Source organism: Lagenorhynchus albirostris, chromosome 3 (assembly GCF_949774975.1).
Source record: "Lagenorhynchus albirostris chromosome 3, mLagAlb1.1, whole genome shotgun sequence".
In the NCBI taxonomy this organism is placed as follows: domain Eukaryota; kingdom Metazoa; phylum Chordata; class Mammalia; order Artiodactyla; family Delphinidae; genus Lagenorhynchus; species Lagenorhynchus albirostris.
The window spans coordinates 170,135,242-170,159,553 of record NC_083097.1 but is presented as its reverse complement, the minus strand read 5'-3'; the positions used below and the strand labels follow the sequence as shown (position 1 = coordinate 170,159,553).

General features: G+C 56.7%; 1 protein-coding gene across 1 annotated transcript in view; it reads left to right on the top strand.

Moving 5' to 3' along the window:
* GNG7 (G protein subunit gamma 7) overlaps window positions 1-24,312 on the top strand; it is a 155,685-nt gene that overhangs the window by 48,635 nt on the left and 82,738 nt on the right. The window lies entirely within an intron of this gene.

The following is a 24,312-nucleotide window of genomic DNA, read 5'->3' as shown; positions in this document are numbered from 1 at the left end:
GATTCCATTCAGATGATATTTCCAGAAAAGGCAAATCTGTAGGGACAGAAAGGTGACTCAGGGTTGCCAGGGGCTGGGGCGGGAATGGGGAAGAACTGTGCTTGGGCACCAGGCATCTTACAGGGCGAAGGGGAGGGTGCAGAACTGCGAGGGGTGGGGGTCGGGGTGGTCTCGTGACTTGGTGGACTGACTGCAGAATCTTTGAGTTGTGTCCTTCAAACTGGCCAATTTTATGCTGTGTAAAGTGAAGCTCAGTAAAGTTAAAACGTATATATTTTAGCTCAGCTTGGGAGGGAGGCTGTGCCTGCAGACAAAGACCAGAAGCTGAGATTGGAACCCTGGGGTCCGTCTGGCCTGGTTACGCTCCACCAAGGCCCCAAACAGATTCCCAGTGTTAACTCTGTTTCACAAAGTCGCCAAGTGGGAGGGAAGTTTGGAGAGCGGCCCGGAGCCAGGCGAGGTCGCGCAGGGGGTATGTGTCTGCGCAGCGTGCGGGACGAGCTAGCCCCGCTCAACCCTTCTCCGTAGTGTTAACATCTGACCAACTTCTTGTAAAAAGAAAGTGAATTTAGACAACGACAAAGGAGAGGTAAGTCACCCCAAACCCCCCACCCATCGAGGACCACTGCTGACACCTCAGTGAGTGTCCTCCCGAATCTCTCTGTGAATTACTTCTCCCGCACGCACGGGGTTTTGGAGAAGTAGGATTTTCTGTTTGATGTACGCATTCCCTTGATGGGCATCTTCCCTCATCCATAAAACCTAGATTTCCATCTTCTTTCCTGAAGCCGGATGTTACAGATGAATTATAATTTATTTCATTAAAAAAATTTATTTATTGAAGCGTAGTTGATTTACAGTGTTGTGTTAATTTCTGCTGTACAGCAAAGTGATTCAGTTATACGTATATATATATTCTCTTTTCATATTTTTTTCCATTCTGGTTTATCACAAGATATTCCCTGTGCTATACAGTAGGACATTGTCGTTTGAATTATAATTTATTTCTTTTAAAATAATTTTATAATTGATTTAACTGGTCTTATTAGTAGGCTTTTTTGAGGGTGTTCATTTTCTTTTTCTGTTTTTCTTTTTTTCTCTCTCTTTTTAAATTTTGCTACGTTCTGGGGTGAATGTCCTTGTGCAGACTTCCTACATCCTTGGTTGCCCTTTGGGGTAAATTCCTAGAAGTAGGTTTGCCTTGTCTGTGAATTTAAGTCTGAGTGTTCGCATTTACTTTTTTTTTTTTTGCGGTACGCGGGCCTCTCACTGTTGTGGCCTCTCCCGTTGCGGAGCACAGGCTCCGGACGTGCAGGCCCAGCGGCCATGGCTCACGGGCCCAGCCGCTCCGTGGCATGTGGGATCTTCCCGGACCGGGGCACGAACCCGTGTCCCCTGCATCGGCAGGCAGACTCTCAACCACTGCGCCACCAGGGAAACCCCCTACATTTTTTTAAAATCATATTTTATACATTTCCTATGCAACTTGAAATTCACTCTCTTTTTTTAAAAAAATTATTTATTTATTTATTTTTGGCTGCATTGGGTCCTGGTTGCTGTGCACGGGCTTTCTTTAGTTGCTGTGAAAGGGGGCTACTCTTCATTGTGGTGCGCGGGCTTCTCATTGCGGTGGCTCCTCTTGTTGTGGAGCACAGGCTCTAGGCGCGCGGGCTTCAGTAGTTGTGGCTCACGGGCTCTAGAGCGCAGGCTCAGTAGTTGTGGCGCATGGGCCTAGCTGCTCTGCGGCATGTAGGATCTTCCTGGGCCAGGGCTTGAACCCGTGTCCCCTGCATTGGCAGGCGGATTCTTAACCACTATGCCACCAGGGAAGCCCTCATTTACATTTTGACCTTCAGCCGCAAAGACCCACAGAAACGCACCATTTCCCATCCCAGGGTGCGTCTCCCTATCCTCCCAAGTTTAGTTTTAGGTCCTGGCCAACCTGACAAGCCCAGGTGATTTCACCTCTTGCGTCCGGGCGTCCTTTTCGTGAGCGCAGCCGTTTCTCTAAGGCGAATGGCCCAGCTGCGTCCTTTCTGTTGGGGTTTCTCTCCCAGCGATTTTTTTTTTTTTGGCCCCGCCACACGGCATGTGGGATCTCAGTTCCCTGACCAGGGACCAAACCCTTGCCCCCCTGCATTGGAAGTGCAGAGTCTTAACCACTGGACCACCAGGGAAGCCCCAGTGATGCGTTTAATTTCTATTTCTCTGTACGACGTCCACTGCGAATTTTTTTCTGAGCGTGCCTTTGCACTTTGCTCATCGTGGGTTTTGTCATCGGGCATCTGAAACGTCTCTCGCACACCCACGTTCTCCTTTTTGTTTTGTGTGGCCTTCCTCCACATGTCAAGATTATAAAAAGACAATTCACCTGCGTTTTGTTCGATTGTGTATTTTACCCTTAAATCCTTGCACCATTTGAAATTCAGCTGTGCTAGTGGGTCTCACGCAGGCATGATTCTATCCCCTGCTCCCCACTCAGGGGACACTGGGCCATGTCAGGGGACATCTATGGTTTTCATGACTGGGGGGCTCCTGGCATCGAGAGGGTTGGGGGCAGGGATGCTGGTCCACACCCTGCAGTGCCCAGGACGCCCCCCACAGAGGAGGGCCAGCCTCCCTTTCAACAGTGTCCAGTGACCACTGGGGGAGACAGAATTGTACCCTGAGCTGGTGCCCACTGCCGGCCTTGCAGGGGTTTTCTGTTCCAAGGAAGCCTACTCTCCTGTACGCGCTCCTGGAAGGGGGGAATCTGGGCTTTTTCTGATTGCTTTTTAGTCTCATAGTCACGATGAGCACATCCTGTTTGCCAGGCCTTGTGCTCAGCATCTGCAGGCGTCCTCACATCCAGTTCCCCACAGCACTGGGGGCGGGCAGGGGGAGTCTCCTGTTGCTGGGCCGCCGCCTTTCCAGGGAAGCCAGGGTGTCACCAAGCAACCCACCCATCCTGATGACAGCACGCTGATCCGCTGCACTCAATTTCTGCAAACACCAGGGCTAAAAGAGGAACCGGAGTTTGGGATCCGGGGCTGGAGACATTCCCCAGAGTGCTGCAGTTCCCACTGGCGGCCACTAGGGGGCAGCGAAAGTCCACGGGGTCTCTGGCGGGACCGACCTTGAGCCAGGCAGGGATGTTGATGGAGGGGGTGCAGGGGGTGCAAGGGGGCGCCCAGCTGTCTTCAGTCAACCCCTCGGCCCTCCTGGAGACCCGTGACCACCCGTCCACGTTCTCCGAGACATTCTGGTTCAGCCCCCAGGGTCCCATGGTCACCCTGCTCTGGGCACACACACCACACCCCCCTGCCCCTGCTTGCAGACCTCTGTGGGTCCATTGGGTGTAAGAGGGAGGCACAAAACACGGGCTCTGTCACCTTGGCGGGCTAACGGCACCTGCACCCCCGAACCCGCCCTGGCCCCAGCACCCTCCAGTGGCCGGAGCAGAGCCTGGACCAGGGAACGAAGGCCAAAGGGTGAGGGTGGGCAACCCCGCCGTTACGACTGGGTCTTGCTTCTGTGACTCTCTCCCCTGGCGCCTGGAGCCGGGCCAGCGGCTCTGGCCCCTGGGAGGCTTCCCCAGGCAGCCACCCTCAAAGCCTCCTTGTTTGGAATCTGCCCAGTGTCCCCTGCGGCACCCTCGGGCGTGTGTCACCTCCCAGTACAGTCACCTGGGCAGTGGCTGCCCGGCCTGGCCAGGCACGGGGTGACCCTCCCAAAGATTTCCTCCATCCCCTCAGCAAGGATTTCCCATTGTCTGCCCAGGCCAGGCTCTGGGGGACGCCAGTGAGCAGGGCGGGCAGAATCCCCAGCTCTCACAGGACTGATGTGTCAGTGAGAATCGTGGACCCATTTGGGGTCTCTCCCTCTCAGGAGTGCTGACATCAGGGCCTGGACGCTGTGGGGTGTGGAGCAGCCTCCCTGAGCCCCCGGTTGTGACAACCACAGATGTCCCCAGGCATCACCCAGTGTCCCATGGGGGCAGGGTCACCCGGGTGAGACCCCTGCCTCACTGATCCCTCTCTCACTCTGTCTTTGGATGTGTTTAGGGCCCCACTGGGTGGATTTTCCTGTTGGTTTGGAAGCTCTGAGTGGCCGCGGCCACAGCCAGTTGGTTCCTGCCTCATGGAAGGGCTTAGCAAGTGTCCCTACGGCATGGCAGCTGTGCCAGGGCTCAGGTGTGGGCCATCGTGGTGCTGGCTTTCCTTATGGAGGTGCCGTCGTTCTTTGAGCAAGAGCTGGGCTTTCCAATATGGCAGCCGTGAGCCCCAGGTGGCCACTGAGCACCTTCCTGAAAGGGGGCCAAGGTGGAAATGGAAGATTTTGCACAGACTGGGGTGATTCTTGGTTGAGAACGATTTCTCAGGCACTTCTCCAGCCCTCCCGCCCGTGGTGAGAATGCAGAACTCCGTGACCTCCCAACAGCGGGGTGTTTTTCTGATAGCCCCTGTTCTCCCGGGAGTTTGCGAACATTTCTGCTGAAAGCGCCTATTGGAGCCCTTTATCTTGAGAGAGTGGCCCTGGTATGGGGAGCAAACTCCAACCCAGCGCGCAAGCCAGAGCGTGTTTCTTTCTCCTGGTTGGTTACCCACTTCTGATCTGTCCCGGGTGTGTTGAAATGCACATTATTATCAGTTCTCTCCATGGACAAGCTGTTCTTCTGAAAGAACTGCCAAGATAGACAGTTAAAAACCTTAAAACGTTCTGCTCACGGAAGGTCACGGCTTCTGCTGTCCCTGCCTTCCTGACAGCATATATGATACCTATGTAATTATGGGGTCCCGCGCAGAAACCGGCCAAGGGGGCCCCCTCTGCAGCCCACAGGGCTCGGAACCCTCTCCCTGCAGGCTGCAGCTCTGATTCTGGAGAGCAGGCCACGTGGTGCTTCCCATGGCAGCGGGGGCAGTTCAGACATGAGTTTGACCCCCTACAGCAGGGTCTCACCCTGCTGATCCTGCCCCCAGGGGACACCTGGCCATGTCTGGGGACGTCTGTGGTCGTCATGACTGGGGAGTTCCTGGCGTGAGCCAGGGAGGCTGTTCCACACCCCACAGTGTCCAGGATGGCCCCCCAGAGGATACCCCAGCCCCACGTCAGCAGCACCCAGCGAGTGGGAGGAGAGACCCCTTCTCCACAAGATTCTTGCTCCCAGGATCAATCGAGATCACTCTCCTTGTGCTCTACTGTGAGTTATTACCGTGGTTCCCACCCAGGCCCCACTCTTCCGACCCTGTGGGCTAATCCCCTTATGGACTGGTTAGTGCTGCCACCTGATTCTACCAGTCTGAGCATCGAGGCCCAGAGAGGCTCACGTCTGATACAGCAGAGCCAGGCTTCCTCCCGTGGGGCAGCGAGAACTGGCTCAGCCCAGGCGGCAGCCAAGGCATAGAGACCCCTGTATCCCCAGTCACGGGCGCGTTGCTAGGCAACCACTTGAACAGTCAGCCTCCCTCAGGGCAGGGATGATACACACATGCGGTCGTAGGTAGAGTCACAGATTCAAGGCCTCGTCTGACTCCAAACACGCACAGGGTGACAGTCACATATGATAAGAAGGTGGGGGGCAGAGGAGGAGAGGGAGCTGCAGGAGGCTGAAGAGTGGCCCATTTGGGGTGGGCAGAAGGAGCTCCCCACACCCCAGGGCCAGTTCTCCACCCTGCAACGCACTGGCCTGACTCCATCTGAGCCGGTGGGCTCCGAGGACGTGCCTCTTTCTCCTTATTCCCTCCCTTCCTGCTTCATTCATTGAGTTAGCCGACACCCGCGTGCCAGGCCCCGCCAGGCTAAAACACGTGTGTCTGTGTGCAGAAGCTCCCAGTACAGTGTACACAGTGGGGGTGTGTGACAGAGGACTGAGGCATGGCCTGGGGAGGGCCTGGGAGTTGGGGCGGGGGGCGGGGCCGGGGGGCTGAGGGTGGGTTGGGGACCTGAGCAGGTGCCGCAAAATGCAGGGTCACAGGGAACTGGGGTGTTGGGAGCTTGTTTCTAATTGCCATTGGTGTCCCCCCAAATTCAGATGTTAAAACCTACCCCCCAGTGTAGTGATAGTTGGAGCTTCTGGTGGGTGTGATCTTGTGACTTATCATAAATACATATTTTGGACTTCAGCCATGGGTCCTGGCTCCCAGCTCCCAAAGGCCTTGGAATTTCCTGAGCTGTAGGAGCATCCCCTGCACGTGACTAAATGTGACAGTGATTGTAAAACCCCGGGCAGTCTGCTCTGCCATCCCATGAGGAGTGTACTAGCTAGCCATTGCCTTGTAACAAGCCACCACAGGCTCAGCAGCTTACACCTCCCCTGTCTATCGGGGCAGAAGTGTGGACACAGTGTGGCTGGGGCCTCTGCTCAGGGTCTCACTCGGCCTGGCCAGGGCTGAGTTCTTACCTGAGACTCGACTGGGGAAGGATCCACTTTCAAGTTCGCTCAGGCTGTCGGCAGGATTTGTTTCCTTTCAGTCGTCAGGCCCAAGTGCCCATTGCCTTGCTGACAGCATGCTAGGGACGACTCTTAGCTCTTGGAGGCCACTGGGTCCTGGCCCAGCCTCATGGTCTCCTCTGTGGGCCCCCTCTTCCCTCAGTCTCTCACTGCAGGAAGGGCCCTGCCCTTGGACACCCACGTGATTTGTCCTTTTGATCAACTCAAAGTCAACTGACTCGGGGCTTTAAGTACACCCTCCGAATCCCTTCTTCTGTACGAAATCACCTAATATGGGAAATGGTATCACGTTCACAGTCCTGCCCACACTTGGGGGTTGGTACACAGGGGGCAGGGGTTTGGGGACTTAGAATCCTTATGGCCACAAAGGGGGAGAAGGGGGCATGGTCATTCCAGACCCAGCCACGCTGAGCCTCCGCCAGGGCCATGCAGGGGATCTCTTTACCCTCGCCTTCCTTGCTGAGGCACCGCGGGTGGGTCAGGGTTGGGGTAGAAAGGCGGTGCTTGGAGAAAGCGTGCTTTGTCCTCGCCACAGCTAAACAAACCCATAGCTTCACCTGGTTTTATTTATTTGTTTATTTATTTATTTATTTATTTTTGCCACGCTGTGGGGCATGTGGAATCTTAGTTCCCCCGACCAGGGATCAAACCCGTGCCCCCTGCTGTGGAAACTCAGAGTCTTAACCGCTGGACCGCCAGGGAAGTCCCCTCACCTGGTTTTTTTAAAAAAAAACCCTTTAATTTGAAATAATTCCAGATTCTTAGGAAGTTGCAAAAACCGTGCAGAGCGATCCCATGCACCCTTCCCCCAGCTCCCCTCAGTGGCGGCATCTCGTGTAACTATTGCACAAAAATAGGAAGTTGGCGTAGGGACTGCGTGTGTGCAGAGTTCTGGGCCCTCTGTCACGTGCACGGATTCGGCTCTGTTTAATTTGTGGGTGTGTAGGACCGTCACATGTCTGCAGAGTGGAGAGAGCTCTTCCTGCTGTGTTTGGGGGGGCTGGGAAAAACAGATACGAACATCTAACCTTGGGCGGCGCAGTGCCCCACGCTCGTCGTGCAGGGCTGTGCCTCTCTTTTCCCACAATTCTGGGCATCTCGTCTGCCACCTTATTAGGCAGCTAGCCCTTCCAGTGGGTTTATTCTCTTGCGGGGGGGGGGGTGGTCTGCAATTCTGTGGAGGCTCCCAGCACCAGAAGGCTCAGGTTCAAATCCAGATGCACCCCTCACTCACACGGGCACCCCAGGCGACTCACTTGCCCTTTCTGAGCACAGGGGACGGGCCCGCTGTCACCACCGCGGTCCTGGCATCCACAGGAGGGCCGCCAGAGGGAGGAGTGACGGGGAGGGCCGGGAGTTATAGTGAGGTACCCCAGTTCTCTCTGGGGGGTGAGAACCATCCCTCATCCTCCCCTGGCCATTCTACCCAGGCTCCGAGGACTGCTGAGACATCCCGTTGTTGGAATCAAGGCTCCCTCAACTTCCCCAGAGTTCTCTGCCGTCTTCTCTGCGCCCTGAATGGCAGGCGCTCCCCAGGCGGTGGGGGCTTGTTGTGTGCTTCTTCCTCACGGGAGCCCATACAGTGGCAGCACCCCATGTCACTGCACCTCCCGTGGGAGGGGGAATTCCAAGATGGCACCAAAGACCCCCGCCCCCCTGGTGTCCACACACTGTCCTATCCCTGCTCCTCAGTGTGGGCAGAACCTGGAATGGATGGGATGCCACTCTGTGGTTAGGCTGATGTGATATGGCCCAAGGGACTTTATAACAAAGACCCCTGATCGGTGGACTTTTGAGTTCGTTCATCACAACGATTGTCTGGGTGGGCCTGACCTAATCAGATGAGCCCTTACAAGAGACCAGAAGCCTATCTAGAGGGGTCACATCCACAGAGACAGGAAGTAGATGGTGGGGGCCAGGGGCTGGGGGAGGGGTGGGGAGTCAGTGTTTCATGGGGACAGAGCTTCAGTTTGGGAAGATGAGAAAGTTCTGGAGATGATGTCGGGGATGGTTGTCCAACAATATGAGTGTGCTTAATGCCACTGAGCTGTGTGCTTAAAAATGGTTAGAATGGTTATATGCTTTTTACCACAAGAAAGAGAGAGAGCGAGAGAAACCAGAGCAACAGCAGACACTCTCCTACTGGCTTTGGAAAAAGCAAACAGCCACACGCTGCCCGTGGAGGAGGCCATGGGAGCTGAGAGCAGCCGCCTCCCAACAGCCAGCAGGAGAATGGGGCCTCAGTCCTACACCTGCAGGGAAGTAGACTCTGCCAACCAGTCAGATGAGCTTGGAAGGGGACCCTTAAGTTCCTAGATGAGAGCTCAGCCTGGCCAATCCCTTGATTTCAGCCTTTTGAGAACCCGAGTTGAGGGCCCAGTTAAGCCACACCCCCGTTTCCTGACACAGAAACCAGGAGATGACAAAGGGTGTTGTCTTAGACCCTAAGTTGGTGGTGATTTGTCATGCAGCAGTAGCTGATCGATACACCTACCCTGTTGACTTCCCACGCTCTTGCTCTGAAACTCACCTCAGCTCTGCCAATTAGAGGTAATCACCTCCATGTCACAGAAGAGAAACTAGGAGCAGAGAGAAGCTGAGTGTTAACACGATAACTGTTCTGTGACATTCAAATTAGCTGCGTCTGTCACCCAGGCCGGATCGTAAGCTCCTTCGGGTCAGGGATCTCTCCCAACTGCGGGCCGGATGTTTAGCGAGTGAAAGAAAGAATGAGGCTCAGGGAGGAATCCTCACCTGACCTCCTGAGCAGAGAGGTGAGCCTGTGACCAGGACCGGTGGCATGGTGGGGCCAGCGGAGAATGTACTCATCGTGCACCGGAAGGAGTGATGACCGCACTCTGACTCCCTGGCTGAGTCAGCGGCCGGGGCCAAGGTCTGAGCTCGTGAGCCTCCTGGAATGGGACGCGCCGTCCCTGGGTCCCTGACTAACATCCCGGCCCATTCACAGCTCTGCGTGGATGAGAGGCGAGCTCGGAGCCAGGGCCCTCTGACTGCAGGACTCACAAAGCCAGGCAGCCCAGAGCCACAGAGAGCCAGGCTGCCAGCTGTGGGCGTCCTTGGCTCGAGCCGGGGCTGCGGAGTGAGGACAGGCATGCAGAGTAGGCGGGAGGAGAGGCAGCCGCACACGCACGTGCCCCCGGCAGACCAGCAACCAGGTCTCCCGCGTCCCAGGGCCGAGCAGCAGGGCCCGCTGGCCCCCTCGACACTGTGAACACCGAGGCCAGGTTGTTCTCTGTGCGGGGTCGTCCTGGGCTCTGTGGGGTGTGGAACCGCATCCCTGGCCCCCACCCACTCGATACCAGGAGCCCCCTAGTCGTGACAATCACAGATGTCCCCAGACATTACCCAACGTCCCCTGGGGGGTAGAATCACCCCAGTTGAAACCCTGGTTGAGTGAGTTGATGGTGACAGCACTGCTTGAGGTGCTGCCTCTGGGGCTTCAGGGAGGCCTTCTTGGAGGAAGTGACATCTTGAGTTGAGCATGCCAATGCCCTGGAGCCGATTGGGGTGGGAGGGACCCTCCAGGTGGCGAGAGCAGTGTGTGCCTAGGAGTAGAGGCTGGTTCCAGGATGGCGGGCAGGGGTGCAAGGTGAGGCAGAGGGAGCGAGGGGGCCTCGGGCAGAGACCAGCTTATCCTCAGGGCAGTGAGGAGCCATAGAGGGTTCCAGCCCCACCCATGGCAACAACCAATTGAGCTTGTTTTCCAGATTAGGAAACTGAGGCACAGAGAAGGTGAGGGTGCCCCAGTCGCCCCCAGCAGTGATGGGCAGAGGCCCAGGGGGTTTCAGGGCCGTTTCTACAATGCTTGGGGGTGGGGCTGGGCACTGGAGCCAGGCCCAAGAAGCAGCATCTGCCTCAGCACCTCCCAGCTCCGAGACCCCTGGTCAGGCAGGCATCTGCTCCCACCCTCAGTTTCCCTTTGGTAAAACTGGGGTGATAGCTGCCCCGGCCACCCTGGGCTGCTGCCTGAGGAGATGAGGTCATCAGCTCTGCAGTCCGTGTCCCTGGGCGGCACAGCGAGGGCTCTGGACGGATGGGAAGCGTGTCCTGTCACCCCACCGTCACTGGAGTTTTCTCACCCGAGCCCCATGCCCTTCCCCTTTCTGGGCTCTACCTTCCTTCTTCCTGAAGGTTTCAGGGGTCTTCCAGCTTCTCTGGTATCCATGGAAACCTGGGCCTGAGTGAGGGCCTGAGTGAGGGCTCTCAGCAGGTTGCTGGAGAGCCCTGGACCCCTGCTCTCCATCCCAGGGCCCCTCCCCTTGACTGAGGGGGAGAAAGAAGTCGGGGAACCATGGGGACAGAACGTGCCCCTGGCCCAGAGCCCACGCCCCTGGGAGGTGACCAGCAGGGGTCCACCCTCTGCGGGTCCCGGCCCCGCAGCCACCAGGAAGGACAACAGCCAGGGCAGTGCTTCCATGTCCTGAGCTGACCTTGTTTTCCTGATCTCGGGGCAGGAACAGTTTGGCCAGCAGAGTGGACACGTCTAAGCTCAGTAAACAGCCGGGGAGCCGGGGGTGGGAGCTGAGGTGCCGGGTCCCCATGCCTGTCCACCTGCCCTCCCCTCCGTCCTTGGGAATTATCAGGAAAGCTCAGTGGAGCAGGTCCCTGAACCCTTCCCTTAGCACTCTAATGTGCTCAGCCACCTCCTGGAGGGTGGGGTGGGGCGGTGGATATGCCGCCTGGTGACGGTCACCTGTGTTGTGAGGCCACCAGGGTTGCCCTGTTTACGCATGGGCTGCGTTGCTGCGCACATGCACACCCAGGACAGACCCAGGCTCTTGTGAACATTTGGAGCATCTTCGTGTGTGTGTGTGTGTGTGTGTGTGTGTGTGTGTGTGTGTGTGTGTGCGCGCGCGTGTGTGTTGAAATACAAATGACAATTAAATTCACCATTTTTAAGTGCACAGTTAAGTGGCATTAAATACATTCACATTGTCGTGGAACCATCCCCACCATCCGTCTCTAGAACTTTCTCATCTTCCCAAATAGAAGCTGTCCCCAGGAAACACTGACTCCCCACCCCTCCCCCAGCCCCTGGCCCCCACCATCTACTTCCTGTCTCTGTGGATGAGACTTCTCTAGGGACCTCCTGTGAGTGGAATCAGACAGTACTTGTCCTTCTGTGTCTGGCTTCTCTCACTGAGCATCCTGTCCTTGGGGTCCATCCACGGTATAGCGAGCGTCAGAATCTCCTTCCTTTTCGAGGCCGAATCACTTTCCAGCGTGTGGATGGACCACGTTTGTTTATCCATCATCCGTCCATGGATACTTGGGTTCTTTCTACCTTTTAGTCCTGCTGCTGTGAACACAGGTGTACAGCTATCTGTTTGAGACCCCGCTTTCAATTCTTTGGAGCATGAAATATTTTTTTGTTCTGGTTTGACACCTTGGCCCCAGCGTGCGGGTCACCTGTCCGCTCCCCCAAGACAGGGGGAGCCCAGTCCGAGCTGCAGAATCAGGGAGCTGGGCCAATACCTGGCTTTTCCCTCGCCTACCCTCACGCGGGCCCAGACACCCCTAGGAAGAAAAACTAAGTTTTTGCGTAAATAAATATGCCACGGTACAGGAATTCAAAAGGTGCAGATTGTGTCCTGTGAAAATGGTGTCTCCCCTCCCCTGTGCTCCCAGCTCTCCGCCTCCCTTCCTGTAAACAAGTGACTTACTGGTTTCCGGGTCTTTCCCCAGACATGCTCTGCATCCCAGGCACCCTTTGTGGCCATTAACTTTTGCAGGGCAAAGCTGTGTGTTCCTCAAAAGCTTCCACTGACAGGAGTGGTTCAGAGGGAGGCTGGAGCTGGGGGCCAGAGGGAGCTGTTAGGTCAGCAGGCCTGTGGGGCGTGTCAGCTCTGGATGAGCTCCCTGCCAGGCGCTATGGAGCCACGGGCGCCCCACCCGTCCCTCGCCTGGCCCCCCGCCTGTACACAGTGGATTTTTTTTTTTGGCTATGCCGTATGGCATGTGGGATCTTAGTTCCCCAACCGGGGATCAAACCCGCACCCCCTGCAGTGGAAGCAGGGAGTTGTAACCACTGGACCGCCAGGGAAGTCCCACAGTGGATATTTAATAATCATAACCTACCCCCCATGTTATGGACTGAATGTTTATGTCCCCCACATTCACATGCTGAAGCCCTAACCCTCAGTGGGATGGTGTTTGGAGGTGAGGCCCTTGGGAGTTGATTGGGGTCGGTGAGGTCATGGGGGTGGAGCCTCTAGGATGAGATTAGTGTCCTTATAAGGGGATGGAGAGAGCTCTGGTCTCTTATGAGGGGATGGAGAGAGCTCTGGCCATGTGAAGTCACAGCAGGAAGGCGGCTGTCTGCAGGCCAGGAAGTAGGCCCTCACCAGGAACCCGCCATGCCAGCAGCCTGATCATGGGCCTCCAGCCTCTGGGACAATAAGGAATCATGTCTGTGGTTTAAGCCCCCCAGTCTGCAGGGTTCTGTGATAACAGCCTGAATGGACTAATATATCCAGTCAAAAATAAAATTTTAAGTACAAGCAGTCCCCTCAAGGCACTGTGAACGCTTTTGAGGACAAGAGTGGGTGAAGGAGACCCTCTGCTAACCAGAGGGGTGTTTGGAGGACGGACTCTTCCACAGGCTGTCAGAATGTGGGGAAGGGAAACCGCAGAGGGGTGACAGCGTCCTGAGACCACCGTAGCAGATGACCCCAGACTGGGCAGCTTAGAACAACAGAGACTTATTCTCCCACAGTCCTGGAGGCCAGAAGTCCGAGGTCAAGATGTCACAGAGGCTCGGGGAGGGTCCTTCCTGCCTCTTCCAGCCTCTGGGGCTCCAGGCAGTTCTGGGCTTATGGACACATCAGCCCAGTCTCTGCCCCCATTGTCATGTGACCTTCCCTCTATCTCTGTGTGTCTCTCCTCTTCTTATAAGGACACCAGCATTGGGTTAGGGCCCATCCTATTCCAGCATGACCTCATCTTACTTCAACTAATTACATCTGCAAAGACCCTATTTCCAAATAAGGTCATCAAACTAGTCCGCTCAAGCTGCCACAACCAAATACCACAGGCCGGGGCCTTAAACAACAGACACTTATTCTCTCGCAGTGCTGGAGGCTGGACGTCCCAGATCGCGGTGTCGGCAGGGCTGGTCCCCTCTGAGGCCTCTTTGCTTGGTGTGAGGACGGCTGCCTTCTCCCCATGTCCTCACATGGTCTCCCCTCTGGGCATGTCTGTGTTCTAATCTGTCTTCTTATAAGGACCCCAGTCCCATTGGCTCAGGGCCCACCCTCAGGGCCTCATTTTACCTTAATCTCCTCTTTAAAAACCCCATCTCCAAATACAGTCACAGTCTGAGGTCCTGGGGGTCAGGGCTTCCACACAGGAATTTGGGGGACCAGAATTCAGTTCATATCAGTCACCATCTGAGGTTTTGGGTGGACATGAATTTTGGGGGCACACTGCTCAACCCACCGTGTGGGAGCTGGGTGGAACTCAGTAAGGGACTGTGGTGGGGGGGCGGGGAGGGAGGGTAGGAGGGCGGGTCACAGGGGGAGGGGAGCCTGCAGCAGATAAAAGCCCAGTGGACCGGGCTCACTCTTGGCCAGAGCAAGTCATTTAGCCAAAATGTAACCTCTACCCAGAGCGCGATGCCAGGAGGGGAGCCTTCGTGCCTTTGCAAACGAGAGTGGAAACCAGGGCTGGAGGAGGTCACCCAAGGTCACAGCACAGCCTTGACTGGACAGCATCTCCACCCCGCAAGTCCGTTCCGGGCACACTACCAGCTGTCCAGCCAGGGGTAATGATGCTGTGGAGACACCCAAGGGTCCCCCGGTGAGGCTGGCACCGTGACCCTAGAATCCCACCAATCGCTGGGACATTTCCTTGAAATCTCTTTTGCCTGTAATTGCTTAAACATGTTGAATTCTTGCCCGAGATCTTTCCAGTTTGCTTTGAGGGAATACCACTTTGACTTTTCTCTTCTTTATAACATGCTGATCTTGCAGCACGAGCGCCCCCTGGGGGTGCCATGGGCCCTGCCCTGGGGTGCAGTCGGGGGACGGGGTGAGGGCTGTTACTATGTCTGAGGGGTGATTGCAAGGTGGGGCAGTGATTGGGACACCTCGCGTGTAGGACATGGAACAGGACAGTGTCCTGTAGCCAAAGCACAGGGCTGTGGGCTCTTTTTCTTTTATTGAGATATAGTTCACACAGCACACAATTCATCCTTTAAAGTGTTCAATTCAGTGCATTTTAGTACCTAGTTGTGCAACAGCCACCACTAGCTAATTCTAGAACATTCCATCACCCCAAAAGAAGCCCCGTCCCCACCAGCAGTCGCTCCCCCTATCCCCCTCCCCAGCCCCTGACAACCACGAACCCACTCTCTGTGTCTGTGGATCTGCCTGTTCTGGACGTTTCCCATCAGTGGAATCACACACTGTGTGTCCTTCTGTGTCTGGCTTCTCTCACTGAGCATCGTGTTCTCAGGGTCCATCTACATTGTAGCGAGTGTCAGGGCTTCCCCCCTCTTCATGGCTGCATAATGGTCCACGGTGGTGTTTGCTTTTTTTTTTTTTTTTTTTTTTTTTTTGGTGTTTGCTTTTGAAAGATGTTACGTGATGGACATTTCAATGGTACTGGTATTCTGATGTCTGTTGGGACCCCACACCCTGTAGGTTTTGGCCTGATTTTATTTTATTTTTTATTAAAAAAATTTTTTTTGGCTGCTCACGGCATACAGAATCTTAGTTCCCCGACCAGGGATCAAACCCTCGCCCCCTGCGGTGGAAGTGCGGAGTCTTAACTACTGGACCACCAAGAAAGTCCCTGGCCTGATTTTAAACAAGCACTTGCTACAAACTTGCTATAACGGAGATCAACAGTAGCAGACTTTTTGGTAAAGGGCCAGACCTTAAATATTTTCATTTGCAGGTCAGGCTGTCTCTGCTGAAACACTCAACTCCTGTATCTTGAAAGCCACCAGAGACAATACCTGAGGGAAGGGGCGTGGCTATGTGCCAGTAAAACTTTACAAAAAGTGTGCAGAGGGCCAGAGCTCACCAACCACTCTTTAGGACAGAGGTTCTCCAGCGTTTTGGTCTTGAAGGCTCCAAAGAGCTTTTCTTTAATTTGGGTTGTATTTATGAAAAGTCACTAGATTCAAAATTAAAACTGAGAAAAATCTTAAGTATTTATTAATTCATTTACAAATAACAAGAATAAGCCCTAAATGGCATTTTTAAATGGAAAGTAACTTTTTTTTTTTCCCAAAACAAAGAATTAGTGAGAAGATGGCCAGGAAAAGCCAGAGGCTTTCACTGCCCAGAGGTGACTGAGGACACGTGAGTGGCGACAGAACAGAGTGTCAGGATCCTGGGGCAGGACATTGGGGGGAAAACTAGGGAAATCTGACTAAAGTGTCCCCATGTCACTTTCCCAGCTGTGACAAACGCGCCCCGGGGAGGGGTAGTTGGGTGAGGGCAGACGGCACTCTCTCTACTGTCTTTGTAACTTTTCTGTAAACCCCAGATTATTTCAAAGTACACGTTTGTTGAAAAAAAACAGGACAGGAGAAAACAACTGTGTGGTCGAGTGAGCACTCCACCGCAGTCAGTGGAGGGTGAGGATAGCGTCGGGGAAAGTGGCTGGAGAAGCCGGGGAGGGGGTGATGGTGGCTGGAGAGTGAGTGGCAGGTCAGACCGTCAGTCAGAATGCCGACCCGGCACCCAGCACAGGCCGAGGGTGGTCGTAGGTGCCGGCCATGGTGGTGAATGAAGCCCTGCCCTCCAAGGACAGCGCTGACACAGACACCCAAGCAAACAAGAAGGACAAAAGAGGACTTCCCTGGCGGTCCAGTCCAATGGTTAAGACTCCACACTTCCAGTGCAGGAGACGCGGGTTCGATCCCTGATCGGGGAGCTAAGATCCTGCATGCCGCGCGGTGCGGCCAAAGAAAAAAAAAGGGCAAGAGGAAGAAATCAGGAAATGTGCCTGGGGGAGCCGAGCAGAGAGATGAGAGCCCCGGGGTCCAGGGAGGTCTCGGAGGAGGTCTCGTCTACGTCCACGCCGGCTAGGGGGCTAGGGAGGGCATCCGATGCAGAAGGCAGGCGCCGAGGGTGAGGGAGCTCCAAGGGCTCCCTGGAGGCGGGGGCTTGCAGGGTGGGAGGTGGGAGGTGGTGGGCAGGGCATGGACAGTCGTGAGGCGTGACGGCCAGGCGTCCTGGAGAATGGCCCTCTGTCCAGGCTGGTCTCGTGCTTTTGATCAAACCGATGGGGGCCCAAGGCTCGCAGCCCCCGAGGCAGGGTCAGAGCTGCAGTGGCAAGTCGGGCTCTGCCCCGACGTGGCTTAGCCCAGCCTCCCCAGAAGAGACCAGTCCCTCGTCTAGGCCAGTGGGTCTCAACCAGGGGCGATTCTGCCCCCAGGGACACTGCACCATGTCCGGGGGATCTGTGGTTGTCACGATGGGGGACGGGGTCTGGCATCAAGTGGGTGGGAGGCCAAGACGGCTGCCCCACAGAGGACGACCCCACCCTGATGTCAGCAGCACCGAGGTGGGGGGGACGGGGGGGCGGGGACCCTGTGTTAACCATTTGGAAAAAGCATTGAGTTCGATCCCTGCTCACTCTGGGCACTTGGGTTTAGAGCCAGACTTGCACGCAGGTGGACTCCAAATCGCTCTCTGCTTGGAAACTCAAATGCCTGTGACCCTGGGCTTCCCTACCCTCCCGCACCCCCATCCTGAGCGTCCCCCCAGGTGCTGGTGGCCCACATGGCGCTCAGAGGGACGAGGCCTCAGAAACTCCCTCGTCTTGCAGCTGTGGGATCAGCGAGAGGATCTTCAGGGCCAGGTACGAGATGAAAACCTGAGCCCCTTGCTCAGAAGTTTCCAGGAGATTCCAGACGGTGAGAGCAGAGCATTAAAGCAAGGGTGGGCCCTGGGCCGGCACTGGCTCAGCTCTGAGGTCCAGGCCAGGAGAGGGGAGGCTCTGGGCCCCAGGTCCCTCCCCCTTCCCCTGCCTCATCCCCTGCGGGTGCCCCGCCTACGGGTGAGGCCGAGCGTCTGTCCTTGGCGCCGGGCTGTGTTTACTTCACCCGCCCCAGTGTGTTGGGCCGGGCTAACCAGGAAGGGGCTGGGAAAGACGGTCCTGCTCACGGGGCGGTCTCTAGGGCCATGGCTGCCGACCCGGGGACAGCACGGGGCCCAGGCCGCCCCCCCCAACCCCAGCCGCGGGGGCTGTGGCTTCTCTCCCCCCGCGTGTTGCTGACGTGCAGACGGGACACGCCACCTGAGTGGTGTGGGAAGGAGAGGAGGCCATTCAGAGACACTGGGCTCACCTGGGTTGTGCTGTCTGACCGTCAGCAGTTTATGCTGGTGTCCAGTGTGAGCAGGGAGCAGGCTCAGTTTTCTCCCAAGTAATTAACCCAGGGCCTCCCCCCTCGGCGCTGTGGGTGTGGGGCCGGGTCCTCCTCTGCGGGGGGCCGTCCCGGGCACCGCGGCATGTGGAGCATCCTCCCTGGTCCCCACGCACTGGATGCCAGGGGCACCCCCCGTCGTGACGACCACAGGTGTCCCCAGACTGTTCCCAGGGTGAGAGCCACCTCCAGTCCAGGCCCTCTGAGGGGCAGGCAGGGTGCAGAAGCCGAGGAGTCCCGCCCTCCCGGGGCAGCTGGATCCCTTTCGCAGCACCTGCCGGGAACAAGCCTGGGGTCACGCAGAGCCGCCGCGGCCGCAATGCCAGGAACACAGCCCGGCCTCTGCTGGATTTCTTGGCTGTGATGCAGAAGGGCCGGGAACTGTGCTTTCCAGGGATTGGGCAACCAGAAATCTCAGCATCTGTGTTCTCCGTTTCAACACACAGTAGCCCAGCAACCAGCAGCTCCATAGGTTCCTCACTCTGCTCCTCAAATATGTCCGGTGTCCACACGGGGCCCTGGGCAGAGGGGCTGACCAGCTGCTTCCAAAGTCATTTCTATTATTGGACCCAGACGGGGGGGGGGTCTCATTGGGGCTGATCCTGCCCCAGGGGACACTGGGCCATGTCTGGGGACATCTGTGGTCATCTTGACTGGGGTGCTCCTGGCATCGAGGGGGTGGGGGCCAGGGGTGCTGCTGCACACCCTGCAGCGCCCGGGACGGCCCCCCAGAGGATGACCCGCCCAGTGTTGTCTCCGGACTCCTTCTAGTCCTGGGAGCTCGTGATTCTGGTCTTGGGTCCACGGGATGATCCCGGGACGCTGGTGCAGCCCCCTCTCTGTCATGGGTGGGGGTCATGGGTCTGCAGGAAACGCGCCCCGTCTGAAGCTCCTGCACCCCCTGCACGCACGGCACGCTGTCCTCTGTGGGACGCGGGGATCGGGGAGGTGGGACGTCGTCCTGACGCCCTGTCTCCGATTCCTCAAAGCCCTTTCAGAGCAGCCCAGGGTCTTGACGGCCGCAGCCTTGCACAGTGATGTCAGCAGACAGCTCCGTGGCCGCTGGCCTGCGGCTTCCAAGAAGCTCACACCCGCTCCTGGGAAGGAGCTGCGGGGACCCGCCTCTTTCCAGCAAACTCTGTGTCGGGGAGCCGAGGGAGGTGGACGGGGAGTCAGGGCCCAGCCCAGGCAGCTCCTGCAAACCCCCTCCCAACCCAGATGGAGCTGCAGGTCCCACTGCCAGGCTACCGTCTCCAGGCTGAGTCAGGGCTGCGTCACGTGGAGGAAAGAAACACCAGCTCAGCAGCTGCAGAGGCAGCCTTAGAAGCTTTGTCAGGTCATGTGACCTCCCTGCTCAGAGTACCCCTTCCCCAATCTCCCAAGGGCTACAGCTCACCTCTTAGTGGCCACAGGGCCTGTCAGCTTTTGACCTCGCCGCCCGCTGCCCCAAAAGGCATCATCTCGCCCCAGGACATTTGCACGAGCTGCACCCCCACTGCCGCCACCTTTCCTCCAAATACCCACACGGCCGCCCCTCATCTCTTTAGGGTCTGTGCTCCAGTGTCCCCTTCCAGCGAGGGCTCTCCTCTCCAGCCCGTCCTTGAATCCCACCGACACCCACGGTCCTTTTGAACTGCCTCGCTTTTCTCCATGACGCCTCCGAGTAAAACTGTCTCTGTTTCATGTAGTTATTTGTATGCATGTTTCTCTCCCCCATCTAGAATGTTAGGTTCACCGGGCTTGCCCAGAGGTCAGCGGTCAGCACACTTTTTCCAGAAAGGGCCAGAGAGGGAATATTGTCGGCTTTGCAGGCTGACACTCTCCGTCAAGACGACTCAGTTCTGCTCTTGTAAATTACCGGTTGTGCCCCGCGTGCCAATAAAACTTTGTTTAGGAGAATTTGTGTCAGATGATCACGGAACGGAACGTGTCTTGGGGAACGTCCCACCGAGGATGACCCGGCCCGGATGTCAGCAGTGCCGCCGGGAGACCCTGCCTCTACCCCACACGCGTTGGGTTGTGACCTCTGGAAGTTTCCACGGTGCACAAACATTGGGTGGCCCACCCCTGAGCCTCACTCTTGCCGCAGCCTTCCAAGTGACCACACGTCCTTCTTACGGTCACACTTGTGACCGGTGAGGCAGGCTGGGCTTATCCTGAGGCTCATCCCGTGCTGGTCCAGCGCTCTCATCTTCCTCACGGGGCACCGGTCGCCGGGCTTAGCCTGTGAGCACTCCTGCTTCGCTGAGTCCGCTCGGGTCGGCCCGGGAGCTGGTGCCGTGGGTCTTGCAGCAGTAACGTCAGCAGCCCCCCATGGGGCTCTCTTTCTGCCCAGCCCTTGCCCCTGCTGGTGCAGGGAGACAACGACCCACAGAGGATGCGACATGATCGCCCTGCAGCAGCCGCCTGGAAGGCACACGGGGTTTGCTGCTGCCCAGCCTGTAACGACATTCTGGGGTGGCTGTCAGGACATGAGGGGACAGAAGTGCCCATTGCTTCAGGGCCACCCCTCAAGGCACATTGCAGGGCGCCCCGTGTCCTTGATCCCAGCAGACCCTCGAGTCACTGCAGAAATCACTGCTGCGAATTCCAGAAACGTTCAGAACAGGCAGATCCACAGAGACAGAGAGTGGGTTCGTGGTTGTCACGGCCTGGGGGAGGAGAAGTGACTGCTGATGGGGACGGCGTTTCATATGGGGGAGATGAGAATGTCCTGGAATTAGATAGAGGTGATGGCTGTACAAATGCCAATGAGCTGAACAGTGCAACGTGATTAAAATGGTAGCTTTTATGTTACGTGCATTTTCACCCCCGCGCCCCAGGCCCAGATGTGCAGAGGCCCTGCACAGACCTGGTAGGTAGGCAGGGAGTGGATGGTGTTCGCGAAGCTCCTCCCTGCGTGAACCTGCTCGGGCCACCAGGTAGGAGCTGTCCTCCCGCCCTCCCTCCATCCGTCTCTCCAGCTGATTTGGGCCCCAGACATGGCCCCTCAGGCCGCCGTGGCCTTCTCGGGCTGTGGGACCCGTGGTTCTGGCAGGAACGGGTCAGGCTCCCCGATGTCCCTCGGAGCCCTGGGGCAGGCCCAGGGAGCATGGCTCCGTGGGGACCTTTTGTGTTGTATGGGCCCGTCCTTTGTGCTTGTGGGGTAGGTCACCCACAGTGTGACAACCACAGAGGTCTCCAGACATGGCAGTGCCCAGGGGGCAGGACTGCCTGGATGGAGAACGGGTCTAGGGCAATGCCCCAGGATCCGAAGTGAACATCCAGGAGCTGGGCCTGTGCAGAGGGGGCTGACCCAGCCTGGGCGAGGGGAGGGGAGGCCCCCATGAGAAGCAACGTTTCAACCAAGGTGGTCCGGGCAGCATGCTCGCCCCCGTCCATCGCAGGAGGCCCGTGCCCAGGGCCCACCAAAGTGCTTTCACTTACGTTAAAATCAGTCAACCAAGAGTGAATGTCTTAAGGAATATATAATAACAACCCAGCCTGGTTTGTATTCATCTTCACACCTGTGCAGTTAATAAACTATAACTTTCCGGGTTGCTGTTTGGAGGCAGGGGCCTACCAAGGCAAACCTGTCTCGGGCTCGCGCCCCACAGGTACACCCCGTAGTGCCTGGGAGGGCCGCCACAGAGAATGACCCCGCCTCAATGTCAGCAGTGCCGAGGGGGGGACCCCTGCATTTATTATTTGGAAAAATACTGAATTTGATCCAGAGCACAGCTTAGACTCCAGAATAAATCCCCAACGGTCAGCCGGTATAAACCAGGGTGACCCCCAGCGTCTGTGAGTCACCTCCTCTCCCTGCCCCTCAGGTGTGTATTTAAGCGTGTGCAGCAGCATCCCAGGACCTCAGAGGTCACATGGTCATGGAACGAAGTCTCCTGAGGGTCCGTGGAGTCCCGAACCCAGCGGGGGTCTCACCTGCCCTAAATCAATGCAGGTTTTGCAGGCCCTCCACCTTCATTCTCAGGCTCCTCGAGGGCTGGAACCCCTCCTTGTTCACCGCTGATACCCAACACCTGGGGTCCGCCTGCCACACTGCTGGGCGGACGTCGTGCTTCCCGTGCAGCCATGGCCACCAGGTGGCAGCACAGCCCTCCCGCTGGCTGGCATTTCTGGCTCCCGGTTCCAGCATCCCAGAAACACCGCAGTCTAGACGCCCGCTGGCGGGATTCCTCTCCCCTGAAGTCAGTCTGCGGAGACCTTCGCGATCCTGATGTTCGGTCATCATCTCCCACGGTGCATTTCCAGGCTGTCTCGCCAGGGGCCAGATCACTGGGCTGAGTGGCTTCATGATGATCTGGGCAGGGGCAGCCCCAGCACAGCACCAGGGGCCCCCCGCTTCTCGGAAAGTGGGTGGGGAAGGGAACCGGCCCCACAGCAGATTCACTGCAGACCGCCATCAGGGCCAGCGCGACCGGCTGAGCTGGGGGTGGTGGCGGTGACAGTTTCTGTGTACGACTATGGCCTTTCTCCCACCTGGCCCTCAGCCTGCCCTGGGTCTGTCTTTGAGTTTCTTCCCTTTGCTGCCTTTTGGGAACTGAGAGTCTCAAACTAAGTGATCAGAAGACAGATGTGCGCACCCTAGGCCACACTGAAACCCAGCCAGCCAGGGAGAAGCATACCCGGCCCGGCTCCAAGCCCCTTCTGAAATGGGGCGGCATCTTGCAGAAGTTACAGGTGGTCTTTGTCACCCCTCCTTGGGCTGCCCAAGCTCACCCTCTGCGGCTGAGACCCTTGAAATGTCTTCATCCAACAATATGTGCCTCTGAAGGTTTGGGGGTGGAGACTGAGCAACGCTCCAGGCCAGGCAGGGCTGAGGGAAGTGCCCACTGGTGCCACCTACAGAACAAATACTTTTCTAAGAAAGTGCTGACGTGCTTCCTTGAAGCCTGATAAGGTGGCAGTGTGGTGGAAAGGTTCCCGAGGGAAGCTCTGCTGACATGCGGAGAGGCCAGCGGCCTCCTCGCCCCCTCCCCAGCACACACACACCAGGATCGTCTTCAGGCCCTTCAGAAGGGCCTCACCAGCGTGGCATCTCCGCGGCAGGTGCTTTGGGGTGGCACAGACCCGCACCTTGCCGCCTGCCCTGAGCCCTCTTCTCCTTCTTTGGGAAGTTTGTCCTAAGGACCCTGGGGAATCAAGAGGGGGAGGGGCCTGGCATTCATGGAGAACCTGCCAAGTGCTGGCACTCTCCTCCCCCAGCGACGCCAGTGATAGGGGCTTTATTCTGTCGACAAGGAAACTGGGGCTTAGAAGACAACGCCAGCTGCCGCTCCAGACCAACAGAAAACAAAACATGAACCCTAGCTTGTACCCCATTTCCTGTAGGTCATTCTGCGTTGCGCGGGCCCCTTCCAGGTTCTGGCAGCCGGGCTGATGGACCCTTTAACAGGCAGGACCCTTCTGGGCCCCTGGACAGGTACCAGGACATGCTGGGCACGCGTCACTCCCACCCTCCAGCTCTTTTTGCACAACTGGGATTCTAGAAATGTCCAAAATGCGGCTCAGAGAAGGGAACCTGAGGACCACTAGCAAGTAGTCAATTGCCCTGGGTTACTCACGCGGATCCATCAGTCCCAAATCAAAGGGCTGAGACCAGGGTGCAGAGAGCCAGGCATTGGAGAAAAATCTAAGGGGGCACCAAAAACCTCGGTGATCAAGATAAAGAATATTGAATGCAAAGTGAAAATTAACTAGTTCAACTTCATCTTATTTATTTAATCTAATTAGATTTCATTTAAAAGTAAACTGTTTTGACGTGACATTAGTATTTCTATTGAAAATCTAAAAGCAAAGCAAAAATCCATGATGAACTGAATTTCAAAATTTTAAATCAAGACAGGACCAGTCATTCTGATTTTTCCTCTTGACTGGGACTCCAAGATGGATCTCACGGCACCATTCACAATCCTGTCTTGATTTAAAAATGTCAATATCCGGGTTATGGTGGATTTTGTGCATTTGTTTTGACTTTTGTGTGTGTGTGTGTGGTACGCGGGCCTCTCACTGCTGTGGCCTCTCCCGTTGTGGAGCACAGGCTCCGGACGCGCAGGCTCAGCGGCCATGGCTCACGGGCCCAGCCGCTCCGCGGCATGTGGGATCTTCCCGGACCGGGGCACGAACCCGTGTCCCCTGCATCGGCAGGCGGACTCCCAACCACTGCGCCACCAGGGAAGCCCTGTTTTGACTTTTTACAACAGCGCATTAAGATATTTATCTTGATCGTTGGGTTTTTGGAGGGTCCCCTTCTGAAGATCCTCACTCCCCATCATCCCAGGGCGTGTAGATGCCTATCGGATAGATGTGCACCTGCCGTTGTAAAGAGTTACGCTTCCCAAAAGCCAGCTGCAGGCTGCAGAATGGGGAGGCCTGGTCTGGGGCATTTCAGGGATGGCAGAGGTGAAAAGGGAGTCAGGTGACCCAGTGAGTCCACTCCAAGAGAATCGAAGAGATACTCAAGCATACACACCCAAGTGTA